This window comes from Buteo buteo, chromosome 3, assembly GCF_964188355.1.
Source record: "Buteo buteo chromosome 3, bButBut1.hap1.1, whole genome shotgun sequence".
Taxonomy (NCBI): domain Eukaryota; kingdom Metazoa; phylum Chordata; class Aves; order Accipitriformes; family Accipitridae; genus Buteo; species Buteo buteo.
Genome location: NC_134173.1, coordinates 51,898,001 through 51,913,312, shown reverse-complemented (window position 1 = coordinate 51,913,312; position 15,312 = coordinate 51,898,001).

Here is a 15,312-nt window from a genome sequence, read left to right as displayed (position 1 = left end):
AATTCTGCTTAACTGTGCAAGCGGTGGATTTGGGCAATTAACTGTTTTCTGCAATGCACCAGCAGCATCCGTATCAAACCTGCAACAAGTGTGAATTTTTTCTTCTTTGTCTGTTTGTGGAAGTGTGTATTATGAGAAGACCTTCAGAAATTTCATACAGATTGTATACCAATCATGGTGAACTGTTTTAGAGGAAGAAATTGTAGTCCAACACTGACCCAGATTACCATGGCATAAATTCCTTGTTAATGTATCAAAGGAATAAATAAATATTTCTTCTACTTGTGACTTTCTGCTGAAAAGAGATTGGCCTTTCCATAAAGGAAGTTTTAATTTCTATTAGTTATAATCTTTAATTATAATTTTTTGGAAGATAGAATGTCAAGGAAAGGAACATGTAGAGTGTAAAAATTAAAAAAGGCAGTTTTGGACTAGTGTGATTTAAAGGTCACAGTTTAAAGCTATCTGCAAGTTCATAACAGCAACAAAAAAGTCCTTATTCATTACCAGTGACATGACTTGCAGCTGTGTTTGGTGCTGATCACTTATCTTACTCTAAATAAAGGGAAGACAACGTGGCTGATAGAATTAAAATTTAAAAAAGGAATATTGGCATAGTTTGTTACATGTTCTATCCAAACCTTGAAACTAAGCCATGAATTAGTGAAGGTTTGTAACTTTACTGCAAATTAAGAATAATTTTTGCCCCCTCTTTGACCTATAAGCAGAATTTGACCCAGAGAAGCCTATAGTGCTCATGCAGTGGGAGGGCAATGACACTGAAGGGGAAGGAGGGGGGAGCCCATGTTATTGTAGGAATAGAGAATTGCTTGAGGTTTCAAAGGAAAATAGCAGCAGGCTTCGTAATTCCCAAACTGCTCAGTTAAACTTTTCCTTATATAAAATAGTTACAGAACTATTTGGGGATCAGAGGAACATGGAGCAAGGGAAGAAGGATTTGCTTTAAAGCCACACTGTCAGGTAGAGTTATGCTCTATATAAATGTGATTTTTCTGAAGACTGCTAGATCAATAGAAAATTTCCGTGAAATCAAATGTGGAAAATTATTCCACTGAAAAAAACCCTTTTGTTTGTATTTAACCATTCCACCACAGCATCTGCAACCTAAAGAAAGTGGCTTTGTTGAAACTCCTCAGTGCAAATTTTTCTGGCCTTCTGTGAGAGCGATTAATCATTTTGCAGTAAGGAGAGCTGCTCTTTGTGGTCAACATGTACTTTTCCTGACCGCACGGAGGTGTTTTGATGATGGTTGGCAGAGCAGCATGTCAGGATCTTGCTTACTGACATTGGTGATAGGTGGCAACGTATCAGAGACAGTGGGAATGTCTGAGCAGCCAAATTATGAAGGAGTGGAAAATGCCAAGCCAATGCTCAGAGGTGTGAGCAAGGATGGTGCCTCTCTGCCCTTCCTCTCCGAACTGCCACGCACACCTGCCAGCTCTGCAAAGCACTTGCAAAGCCCGCACTCGTGAGGATGGCGCGTGTCGGCAGGCAGGGGAGAGGCAAGGAGGAGGCATCGGCTGGCCATGGCCCCATGCGCTCCCCCATCCTTGCACTTGGAAGGAGGCATTGCTGCTCTCTAACAAAGACAAATTTAAACTGGAGAGCTTGAAGTGAGTTTTAATAGCTCTGGGTTTGTTCGTTATTGCACATAGGTTTATCATTTCATCCCCTACTCTGTGTCAGTAGCCATTCTCCTTAATGCCTGGAATAAGCACCAAAATAGCTGTGCTGGAGCCAGCGTCTACCTACCCTGTCCCTCTGACCTGTATTCTTGATGGTACCACCTCATGGAGAAAAGGGGATAGGACGGCGTCCATTCCTGCCAAGTGGAAGTGTCCACGTCTTGGGGTGACCGCTAGGAAATGAACCTATTTCATAGCCCCAGGAGCCAAGATACAGTGATTTTTTGGCTTTAACTACACCAGCGAAGCTTTCAGGCAATGAGTTAAGAGGATTTCCACAAAATCACCATTTTTTTCCCAACTGTTATTTGGTTTCCTCCAGTTCCCATGCCTGATTTCTAAACTGCTTCCTCTTTAAAAGCTACATGTTCCCTTCGTCCCAGAGTTGCCCTTAAGAACAGGAGCGCAGAGGAAGAGAATATCCCTTCAGCTTGATGTGAATTGCAAAGCAGGGCTCTCTCTTTCCATTCTTAAACACGAAGGGTGGTACGAGTAGCAATGCTGACAGTGTACATTTGCAGATGCCACCATATGGGTCTTGAAAAACTAGTTGCACCGATGATTCCCTGCACATGTAGGAGACAGTTTGCATTGTTGGCATCGTCCCTGCACAGAAACAAGCACAGCTTAGCAAAGCTAAGCAGATGGCACTAGATCTGGTGCCAGGGAAGCACTGAATTAAAGGTTATACCCACCAGGTTTGATGCGGTGCCAGTTTGAATTGGTACAGAAGCTTCGGCCCACCTGCTTATTGGCCCCGTGACATCTGGCATCTTTTTTTTTTTTTTTTCCCCTTGGACTAAGCTAAATGCAGCAAGGAAAAATGTCATTTTAAAAGCTAGTTACCAATAAATGGGATTAAAATTCTCTAAGAAAAAAGAAAGCTATACAAATACATTCTGTTTAACACTGCTATATTAGAGATTTTGGGACAGCTTTGGGAAGATTATATCGTGGAAAATAAGGGTCTGGGTAAAACCATATTTTATGGAACCACTTAATGGTCAGGACGGCATACTAATGAACACACATAGCTGTTAGGAGTTTACGGCTATCAGCAGCCTGCACATAACGGCTCACTGTCTCAGACTGTCACCGTACATATGTTGTCACTCAGAGCAGGAGAGATATTTTATGCTATGCCACCTGAGTGTGGCCGGTGTAGGTGCCTAACGATGCAACGCACCCTGCTAAACTTACTGCCCTGATCCACTTAGGTTTCTCCCTCACTCATTTCTGTTCTCCTACATGTTGCACCATTCACCTTGTGAAGATTATTATTATTTTTTTAAACCAGTCCCTCCTTCCTCTCCACACGTTCACATGCTGTATACACAAATATGCTGCCATGGGGACTGTGCTTGTTGCAGAGACTAAAACTGTTTATATGTCTTCTCCATTAGGGATTTAATCCTTGCTCCCTTGGTGTGAAATGAAAGCATGCAGCTGTATGGCACTCTGGAGATGATTACCATTAGAGCTAAGCCTGAGTTTATACACACCATGAGCCAGATTAATCAACAATTTATTGACTCAAAATTGAATCCATACAGCATTGTTTTTGACTTTTTTTTTTTTTTTAAAGGAAGAACTCCGGCTGCCTGAATAATTTTGGTGGAGAATTGTCAGAAAATCATTGAACCAGATTTATTAAATATCTGAAAAATAGTGACAGGCATTGTGTGGTTTCTAAGGCTCCATCACAGGATGGCAGGGAAGTCGATTTGCTTATAAACTGTAGACATACATTTTGAAATCATCAGTGCTGGTTCAGAGTCTTCATTACAAAAAGAAAGAATAAATGATCAGCTTTGGAAACTGCCTTGAATTTTCTTGGCTTCTGTATAGTTAGCGCCAATGTTTAGAAAAAACAAATGAAAAGCTGATAGGGATGGATAAATAAGGCAATATATAGCTGAAGAGATAAAGGTACTAGGGAACCAGTTATAACACAAGTGCATTTCACAGCAAAAGGCTGTTGTCTCCTTCACACAGCAACAAGAAAAGCACTGTATGCCTGGAAATCTTTAGCTTGAGAATATTTAATTAAAAAAAAAAAAAAAAAAAGGAGACTAATATTAAACATCCAAATTTTCCACTGCTGACCTTTGAGATAGAAAGTATTTGCAAGGGACCTGATCCAAAACCCACTGAACTCAGCGGAAAGACTTTGTTGGCTCATGCCTGCCTTTTCTTGACCCTGTGGCTGGTATCTCTGCCTCTCACTTTCTCCAGCACAGATAACTGCCCAGTGCTCTCCACTGCAGGGGGCTGCGTCGCAACTCCAGCACAGATATGCATTGAGCTTCAAGTTGGCCACTGGGTTTTTAAGCTGTCCTACAGCACGGCTTTGTAATGTGCCTTGGCTATTGATTTCCTGGGGCAGAAGTTCACAGGTTTCAGCTCTAACCTTCTAGATTTGCTGCTTGTAGACAACAGCTTCATCACAGTAAGTGAAGAGACAAGAGCTGGAACTCTTCTGGCAAGGTACCAGTGAGGATCAAAGCCTTGGAGGTAACTTCCTTCTCCAGCTGCCTTTGAAGCAGCCTGATCTGTGAACATCTCCATGATTCTCCAGATCTTCAGATTTTCAGAGTTGGAGGTGTGCTAGGGCAGCAATCTTTGTTTGGGGATTGGGTGGTGAGAGCCAGTCTGGCTCGTTTTTTTGTGTCTCACTTTAAGTGCTGCCAAAGCAATATTTGGGTTATTTTCTTGAGTTTTGCTGAATGTCAACACTGAAATAAAAACAATGGGCCAGACTTTGAACCCTTATTCACAACAGATCCTCCTCCTTGTCTTCTCTGAGCTTGGGGAATTTATCATTCAGTCCAGCAGCAGTACCAATTGAAAAGTGGTTTGTTTGTTGTTGGCTTTTTTTTTATATAATTTGACAAATGTTTTATTTACATAACAGATTGGTAAATAGTTTGGAGAGAAATTGCTTTTGCTAGCTCCTCAGATTTCCTCATCTAATACAGCTTTCTCAGAATATTGTCTATTAAAATTACTCCCTAGCATTTTCAAGTTATAGACAATATCTCATATTACCCAGGGACAATGATGCTGAAATTAAAATAACATCCCTAAAGAAAAAGGTTATAAATGAAGTTTATTACATATCTGTAACCAACATACAACCCCTTTTAGTGTCTTCACCAGTCTCAGATTCTTCTTTGAACTCAAACCATCATTGGCTCCTGCCATGGAATTTGAAATACAATATTTCCTAAACCATTCAGTGACAACTTCTGGATTTATCTGATCCCATGCTGTCTTAATCCAATGACAAAGCAGTGCTGCACTAGGACTTCTTTATCTTCCCTGTAGGAGTTACAGCAGGATCCCCTGCCAAGAGCCATAAGGGCTACAAACACTCTTTAAAGGGCTTGTTCTCTACTACATCAGGCACCTGCAGTTGTGACATTCCTCCTGGTGCAAGTGCAAGAGCGACATTCATTTCTCCAATGATATTCTTCATTGCTGGTGTTAGATACCCTTTGAATGTACATAGGAAAAGTATTCTCCTTTTGCATACCAGCACACCTGGTCTCCTGTTCCAAACGATGTTCAGCCAATCCTTCATTAAGTCTGTAGACATCCATCCTTGGTTTTGACACCTAACAATTATTCCAGTAGGCAGCTGGTCCTTCAGCATTGTTTTCCGCTTCAAGATCACATACGGTGGCAATTTTATACCATCTGCTAACACTGCCAGCATTACTGTAATGCACATTTTTTCATTCCCCAAAGTTTTGATGATGACGGATTTTGTGCCTATTTCTTCAATGATGTTATTGGATGGCTCATCAAAGGAAACTGGTGTCTCATCTGCATTTCCCATTTGGCTCAGCAGATAATCGTGACCTTTATGCAATCCAATCACGTATTGCTGGAATGCAATGAATTTTTTGGTGAAGCTGGAAGGTAGATGTTGGCAAAGTGAAGTCCTTCTCTGTAGGCAAAAACCATTATGACACATCATCTGTATGCACCAACCATTATTGGTCTTGAACTTTTGCCATGTAATTTGTCATGCTTGTGCTATTCCTTGAGATTTCAATTTAATGATTTCCTGTGTAACTAGGGTTCTATCCCCCCCCCTTTTTTTTTTTAGTGCACATGTTCTGCAATTTACCATTCTACTTGAGCAGGAGGGCTGGATTAGATGACCTCCAGAGGTCCCTTCCAGCCTCAACTATTCTGTGGTTCTGTGATTCCGTGATAGTTCATGGAAGTGCCCTTTTTCAGGCACTGAATAATTTCTGCATTGAGTTAGTGCATAACAGCTTCTGTTTTGATTATTTCCATCTTGGCACGTTTGCCTCTAACATATTTCTTCTTGGACTCACAATTGTTAGGTTTTTTTCTGCATATAGTACCACCAGGAGTTTAAAACCTGCATTGTAACTCCTACTTATACCTTTTGGTATGTTCCCTCTTGCACCTGTCCCTCTCATCTCCAGATGTTTTTCTATTTCACAATTCACCTAAAACTATAAAAAAAAAAAAAAATCACAGTGGAATTCTCCGATCCACCCCACACTTATTCGCCAGTGAGTGAGAAAACCAACAGTAAATCACTGCATTGTCTTGTTCAAACTTTGGGCTGCTCTGGATGTATTTGTGCACATAACTAAGGAACCTTCCACAGTGCACAGTCATGGTATCGTTATAATGCAAAAGGAAGACAACCTCCAACTTGTAAGTGAAATTTTTGGACAAGACCCCCTAAATCTTCCTTTTGGATAAATGTAATGTTGTTTTGTATTGTTGGAATTGTGGTCAGATTTACTCAGCAGGTTTTGGTAGTCAGGAAACGACCAACACAGTCTGTGTACCCTCTCAAGGATAGCTAATTTTATTTATTAAACTACTTAAACCAGGTCTGCATAGCACATGACCTGTGAAATCATCTTTTTTGGCCAACTAGTCCCACAGACACTGTGTGTGTGCTCTGGCATGGGCAGAGGATGGCTGAGCAATGACCCTCAGCTATGGCCAGGCCTGATGCCCCATCGGTGCATACATGCCTCTGGTCTGCTGGCCAGCCATCCAGTGTTTGGGCATCTAGAGAGAGAGATCAGGTCTCTTGCCTAGTATTTCCTTGCTGTAGACTATATGACAGTTATACTGGCCCTCTACATAAACATTTCACCTGTGTAATATACAATAAATACTGCATACACAAATCATGTAATGTCAGATGATAAATAAAAAACTACTCATAACAACCCAAGGTATTTTCAATGCATAAAGGAAACTATTCAGAAATAACATTTTAACAATGAAAACATACTGACTTGAAATATTTTACCATATTTTTGTATTTTGAAATACATAGAAGAAATACAATGAACCGATCTGCATTAACAAAAAAAATCCAAGCAAGCAACTTTGCATATAATTGCTTGAAACTAATCACTAGCACAGTCTAAAAATAACAACAAAATAAATTGGTAGCATCCTACACTTCTACTACCTTAATCCATAACAGTAAGCATTGAACTTAAATTTTTTTTTCACCCAGTGACTAATTCCGGATAATAAATTGTGTGTTGCTGTGAAGTGCCTCATAGCTATGGAATGTATTTCACTTCTTTAATTAAGCTACAACCGGATCTATTTTTAAAAGAGCGTTGTTCCTTCATTATTTTGGTGAGTTGGATTTAACTTCACAAGTTACAGAGTAGAACTATTTTATAGACTTTCTTTATTATTTGAACAGTAGACAAATAAAAGTGGACATAAAAAAGGTCGTTTGTTTTGAAAGGTTTATTGCTCCAGTTACAGATAGTACACATAAGTGTAAAAAGACTGTGGCCCATATTAGTTCCGCTATATATTTCTGGTTTTGCTCTTTAAATTAAAAAAGTGTGATGGCATGAAAAACAGATGCTTTCAACCCATTTTCCTCCAAAGTGAGAAAAAATACATATTTGTTTTGAGGTGCTAGGAAAATTGTATATAAGGATGGATCATTCTGAAAAGATTCTCTACTTTCTAAGCAATTTCTTTGGAGTTGGCATAGACCACATTGCAGTTCACAGGCTCAAGTCTGAATTTTGGAGATGAGTGTTTGATGCCTAAGAAAACATAGGTTTTATTTGGTGAAAAATCTGCCCCACAATGTAAAGCCTCAAAACAAGACTGTATGTACATCTATTGCATCTTGCTTTCTGGGAGGAATCTTGAAGCTGGAGGCCACTGAACGGATGCAGATCTGCTCCATGCTGAGTACTTCTGCAGTATAAGAACGCAATGTGCTGTGAAGAGAGAAATGACTGGAAGCCTTCACTTGGCAGGTCTGCATAATCTGGCTGCTTATGATTTTAGTCATATAGCAGTACAAGTAGATTTTAGATTTTTGTGTTCATTTTTCATCAGATATTATCTGTATATTCTTAATAATGGAATAAACCTAGGACAGCTTGCAAACTCCTCTGTGGGTGTTCAGATTCCTCTTCTTGATTAGCTTCTTATTCGTTTGTATTAATAACTCTTTTCTGTGGGATAATTTGCTAGTTTTCCCCTGGTTATTTCTTAAAATGTTAATACTAATTGATTCTTTTCTAATTTGACTTTGCACTAAGATTATTTCATCTTCAATTTTATTTCATTTCCAATTTTATTTCAGGAGACTTTAGTAATGCAGTGCTGAAAATGAGTACAAGTGTTAAGGTTATCAACTAGAGTAAATGTTATATTATCAGCAGAACATCAGGCTTCTTGTTTAATGTGGTTTTGCAATGGCACATCATGTACATATGTCATTTTTAAGTGCTGGCACAAGTAGACACTCTATAAAGTGTCCAGATACAAAACCTGTTTGATTTGTGCTGGTTTTGCATGTAAAAATGGGATTTTGCCTGTAAAAGTACCCTAGTTTTCAAACAGCTGGCATTGTCATACTCAAGTCTGATCCCTGACAAAATCAGAGGGATTGTAGTTTTTAAATTTGGGATTCAAGCTCAAGTTCAGCAAGGTCCATATTACCTCCACTGATATAAGCAGTGGTGTTTCTGAGGGCATCCTTTGTCTTTGCATTTTATAAAGCTTTAATACAATTTTCATCATGCCCTTCAGTTTGAAGACAAGAACGTTTTAATGGGAGAGACATATGGGGAAAGAACTTAAAGAGCTGCATCTTAAGTACACCAGGTGAATAATTAGAAGATAATGCCACAATGCAACATGCAGGAAAGAGAATCAATGTTGCAACCTGTATTAAAAATCAGTCTCCCTCCCAGACCTGTCATACTACGGGATGACATCCGCCATGGTAAGCTTCTGCTTTGAGTACACGGAAACATCCCCTGAGGAGGAACAGCACTTGTCTCTGAGATGATTTAAAGCAAACAAATAGCTGTTTGGGAAATCAAGTTGGAAAAAAGTGTTGAAATTAACAAAATTTAAATAAAGGGCTCACCATAGTTATGTTTTATAAGAAAGTTGTTAAAAGAAAGATCTAAAATCAGTTTTTTTCCTCACATGTGTAACAATTCAAAAAGAAACGTAAAATTGTCTTCAGTGAAGATTGCCTACAGCTAAGAAATTATTCTGCTACATCCAACTCAGTACTTGAAGGGAAGTACCAGCCCCTACAATGTGTAGGATCAGTAATGAAGTCCAACTGTAGAGCTGGGAACCTGGGACAAGGGCCAGTCTTCATATAATGAGTCCCAAGATTATTTGGACGGGAATATGGAACACTTACTCATAGAATCAATAGTTCACTACAGTATTAAAGACAGACAAAGAAAATCACTTGGGGGGACGGGTGATTTTTTTATTATTATTTCTTCTGCACTGGGAAATTTTATATAACTAGAGAAGGGACTTGCATTGATTACCTGGTCCAGTGGTGAAATGACTACAAGGTGATGAGTTTTGGTGCGGATTTGAAACAGGACAGAATTTCCTTGCTGGCATGTAGATATGGAGATTTAGGGAAAAGAAGCTGTTGTTATTTTCAGATAAATACACAGTAACTGCAATACTGAAAAATCTCCATTGATACCAAAGTTTAAACTCTCTCACTGAGACCATCTTTAGCTTCTTTCCTTCTCTAAATATTCTTGTGATATAACAGCCAGAAAAGGATTACTTTTTAAAGACATGTGGAGGAATGTATCTTAAAAGCCGTTTCAGTTTCCAGTGTAACATTTTGCTCAAAAACCCTGAAGGAACATTAACAGCAGTGATGGCTTCTCCCTGGACTCACCAGTCAAGGAGTGAGCAGAAATATGCCATTTGAACTGTATTGATACACAACTTACATGTTGCTTATTTAACACATGTATCAGTGGCTACAAAGAGTTACAAAGTTATAATGAGAAATAATATGACAAATGCTTTTGAAAAAAATGATTGTTTGTGAAAACATGCAAGCAGAATTATATGCTTAATTATTCACATAGCTTTAGTAAAGATAACAATTCAAAATGCCTGCAGTATTTGAACAGTAAGATTAAGAAGCATCTATAAAATACGGACTTGGCTGTAAATAAAATTAACCCCCTCTTAAATTTGACATTAAAGTGGTTCTAAGGACCCAGGACTTGGTCTATAGTGAGCAAGGGGAACTTTTCCATGGTTCTTTGTGTGACAGTCAAAGCACCTAGTAGAAGTGACCACCACAAAATGTTTTTGCCACAACTACAGGTAAGAGAGAACTAAGCAGTGACTGCCATTATCAGAGTTTTCCATGCAAAAGGTTCAGTGTGCTCTAAAAAAGTATCTGTCGTGTGACTACAATGTCGCTAAGTTATGACAAGGAAATATCTGTGATATGACAGTCGCATCGTACAACTGTCAATATAAAGTAAGTGCGATGGGATTGCTCTGTACTCTAAAGCAACTGTCATGTAATGGGGGCTGTGACTAGGCTGTAATAGCAATGTGATTGCAACATGCCAGCAGAGTGACTGATAAGTAACTCCTAGAAAAGATGACTCCCAAGTAAAATTGTCTCTAATAGTTTTGAAGTGCTGCAGACCCTATTTGCAGTGACAGCGCTGCCCATCAGCTTTGGCGGGCTTTAGTCGGTACCTCGTGAGCGGCCAAGCCAGGTTATTGTTGTGTGTCTGGCAGCCTTTAAGGCCATCCTGGATAAAATATTTTGATACCCGATCAGACTCACGCTGCGGGAAGGGAGCTGACACTAGGTATAGCCTCATCAGCAAACGCTCCCCACGCCAAAGGCGGGCAACACTGGTGGGTGGCCGAAACATAGGGTCAGACTGGGCTCCCTAGATGTCACGGTGAGAGGTGTCCCCCCAGGACTCCCTGGGGTGGCATTACCCTGAGGTAAGCAGGACAGAGACCTCGCTCTCAGGGAGGTCCCCGCTCTCTGTCCACGCTTTGAACTAGACCTCTGTCCCGGGGTTCACGGCCTCCCTGCTGGTCAGCCCCTCCAGCTCCCTGGAATTAGTCCTCAACGATGAATGCTATGGGCATTTGGCAAGTAAAGAGAGAGAATATTATGAATTAATTAAGAAAAAGGGAAGAATTATTATATTCATATCACAGATGGAGATATTGATGTTAAGATTAATTGATTTGCCCTGAAGCTATGCAGCATGTCATTAGCAGCCTTGTGATTACAGTAGTGTTGGTTGAAAAATGGTTTTCGTAGATAGTCTTCAATGTACCAATATATCAATGGAGAAACCTAATTCACTGAAAGAGAAATGTATTTTTTGCGAAAAGAAAGCTGTTAGGGATTTTCCATTATTTTTAGCTTTTGAGATACTATGTCTCCTCTTCTCCCCTCCCTCAGATTTCCTTATCTTTCAGTTTGCCTCCAATAATATTTGGAACATTACAACTAAAATGAGAAAAAAACAGAGGAAAGGTTAAGAGTACTTTTCATTTTCTTTTATCTTTTGGAAGTGCAATGGCCATCTTTGCTTTGGAAGAAGTTCCAGATGGAAAATTAAAAGCTGCTTTAGAACGCCAAGTTTGCCTTATTTAAGATGAAGACATGGACGTTTTTACATTAGTGAGACTGAAGAAAAAGTCAGTGATGCCATGAGAGGCCAGATGACTAATTTGAATCTTCCTTTTATTAGTTATTGTTTAACATATAGGGATCAAACTTATTCTTGTTTTATACTGTAGTAATTACAAAAGGAAAAACAATCTATATTAAAGGTGCTAGTCATTAGCCCAAAATAATCTTTCAATGTGAATTATAAACTATATTCTGTGTGTCATTTACCTCAGATTTGGCCAATATCTCAAGTAAACACTTTTGTTAAATTTGCATACTGCTGTATTTAGTGTTCTGATGATGCATTTTCAAGCCTACTATTTGCTGGCTTCTGTTCTACATTCTATCTATTTTCTGATTTGCCTAATACTCACTGGATGGGCCTCAACAGCTCTGCTGGAGTGTGGTTTGTAGTTTAGCAGGTATTTTAGAAAACATGTTAATTTGGAGAACATTCTCTGCTTGGGAGATTGTGCAAACTGGACTTTGGATCCAACAGACTATAAAGGCTCGGGAGGAACTGTTACAGTCTGTCATACTAATCCTTCTTATAGCCTTTTGGGTCAATAATCTAAGCACTAATGTTTCCTTAGATCTATTGTATCAGTCCAGCTGCCTTGCATTCATATTAAATTTATGTGTTTAATATCTTTATGAGATTTTAGTGGGTGAAAAAAAAAAAAAAAAGGATGTGCAATTTACACCGAAATTCAAAGAAATAATGTAGTCAGATTGCTGTCCCCTTGCACTCCCACCCTCAAGAATCCCAAATATGCTAGTTCATGTAATGGATCATTGGTATGTATGTCATTGTATTCAGGTCACAAATCAATCCAACTGTGTTGGAAAGGAATGCAAACATCACTCAAGTGGAGAATAATATTTCATACTAAACAAAGGAGGACGGGAGTAGAAGTTTATCCTATCTGAAAATGGTTCTGTTTCTGCATACCAATGCCTTCTATCAGCAGAAACACCTGCAGCCACCATAAGGTCCACCTTTCAAAGGGAACGTTTTCATCTTTTCCCTTTTTCTTTAATATAAAGGAGCAAAATAAGTATACTGATGTGCAATTAATTGTAAAGGCTCACTGCTGAAAAGATTTACTTGTGGTTCAGCAGTGTAATCATCTGTTGGGCATTTGCTATAAATCATGGGTGTCTGCTGTTGTCTCCACTAATTAGTACACTAACTTATTATTAAGTCCCTTAAACATTATACGAGATCTGGGCTGTGCACAGAATTACTGGGGGAATGAGAACACTTGAAGTTTTATTGCACAGCTACAAAGTGTACAGTAAATGTCTGGGTGGTGGACAGTCGTAATGCATAAGACAAGATGGAATATATATCCTTTAGTAACTGCTCTACCCATCCATAATTATAAAAGCCCTTTATTTTGCAGCCTTCAGTGTGCCACTTCAGTCACTCAGGCACCAAATAAAGGTCTCAAGCACAATAATTCAAAGCAACTAGTACAGTAGTAAGCGAAGTTTTAAACAACAGTAGACAAGTTGATTAGAGCCTTTGGAGATGCATGCCCTGAATAAAGGTTAACCTTCGTGAACTTTGAATACAAAGCTTTCAGATGAATTTTATATGAAATCTGGTGACAAAGAAAAGCACTATTCAGCACGGACTGATTAATTGAGTTACACTTCATTGTAAATCCCTGACAATGATGGAAAATAAATTTAGCAATGTGCTTTGTAGCCATACAAGTTGACGGGATCTCAGTAAAAAGCAAGAATCAGACCACATAAAGGCCTTGTTGAATATCTCTGAAGATAGTCTGGTGAGTGAAATGTAAAGCCAGGATTTACAAATATTACGTAAGTGAACACTGTTACTGCACTCAGGCTGAAAAATCCTGTTCAAATCCAATAAGTGGTTTAAGATGTGTAAATAGAGGTTTCTGCAGGGAGTCAGGCATTAGAAGCCACCTGGAGCATGTGGTAAAGATTGTATCCATCAATACAGCAGCTGGGCTGAAATTATAAAGAGAGCTGCTTTCCATCACGCTTGTTTTAATGCATACATTTCTCCTGTCACTAGCACCCCAGGAAAACTACTAACTACAAAAATGAATGGTACCCATTACCTGATATTCATACTTGTGACAACAGAGACAACAATCACAACACAACAGTAAGCAAAAAAACTGATATCCAAATTATTTTTAAGTTGTTGCAGTGGAAAGATCTTGAGAACCAGTTGGTAATATTTTAATAACACTGTAGGTTAGAGGAATGAAGCAGGCATCTGGCATTCAATCCAAAGTTTCCTTCTGCTCCACACATTCCATCAAATCATGCACCAAAGCAGTTTAAACAAAGCAAGATCAGTAAAAAATTGTTCCAAGAGGGGGAACCCTATGTAACGTTCAGCCTCATGCCAGCACTGAGGAAAACGTGACGGTGGTTTTAATTGTGATTGTTTAAAAATAGCATGGATTTACCATAAGTGTGTTCCCTATGCATAAAGAGTGCTTTCTAACCTTGTGTTAGTGTGGGACTGACTGTAGAGGCAGGTAAAGCAGGCAGCTGCTTGCTGGAGGTAGTAGCTCAGGGCAGCAAAAAAATCATCTGCGGTTTCCTTCCCAAACTGGCAAGAGTGATGGGTCAGAGAAACATGGTCCTCAAATTACAAAAAACTACCATGAAAACAATGTGTAAGTGCCACTCAGAAACAGGAAAGGAAACCGTTAAATTTCTCGTTGTAAAGTCATGTTAAAAAATAATGGTAAAAAACAAGCGAGCCATATTGCATGTGTAGGGACAGACTGTGCCACTAAGTCACAGGCCCAAGCCGTGGGTGGTGTGGAGTAGCATTGTTCCCCAGCAATTAAAATGAACATGTTCGCCACACAAAACTTCAATGTGTTCCTTCCCTTGTGAGTTGTGCCCTCCTTCTGCCTGTGCTTCTGCTCCCTGACACGACCAGCCATCGCGGCGAGCAGCAGCACTCACTGGCGTTTCAGGGGATTTGGGGGATTGCAAGCGTCACTGACATCTCTTTGCAAAGAAGGAAGGTGAACGGCGTTCCCTAAGTGCTTTCTGCTCCTTTTCTTGTGCATCAGGTCAAGCATCAGGAACTGCCAGTCCTGTATTTAGGTTATTATTGTATTCCATATGGATTTTGAAGGAATACAGTAATACTGATGCTGGGTGCTCGGCAAGAAGCACGTTGTGCAGCTGGATGGATGAGATGTAGGTTCTGTAGCAGTTCCTATGCAGACGTGACACGGGGTCAGGCTGTGGGGCATCAGCCCTCCATCCCAGATCTCACACAGGTGAGCAGCAGCCACTTAGGGAGAGAAGGACCACATCAATTCCTTACCTTTTTTCTTGCCTGACTTCCAAATATTTATGTTTTTCTTTAATCATCTATGAAGAGAACAGCAAGTCTGCATTCAAACTTTACCAGAGCATAGCTTTTCTATCAATTAATACTTCATTGCGTATGAGGAGAGCTGATAACCGCCCAAATTCTTTCACTGTTTGCTATACAGCTTATTTCCTCAGTAGCCAGCCTGATTTGAATTTGTTAATGAGGGTGCCACAACCTTGCCCTGAGTGATTAGTGGACCAGACCAGTGGAGATGTTTTAGCTGT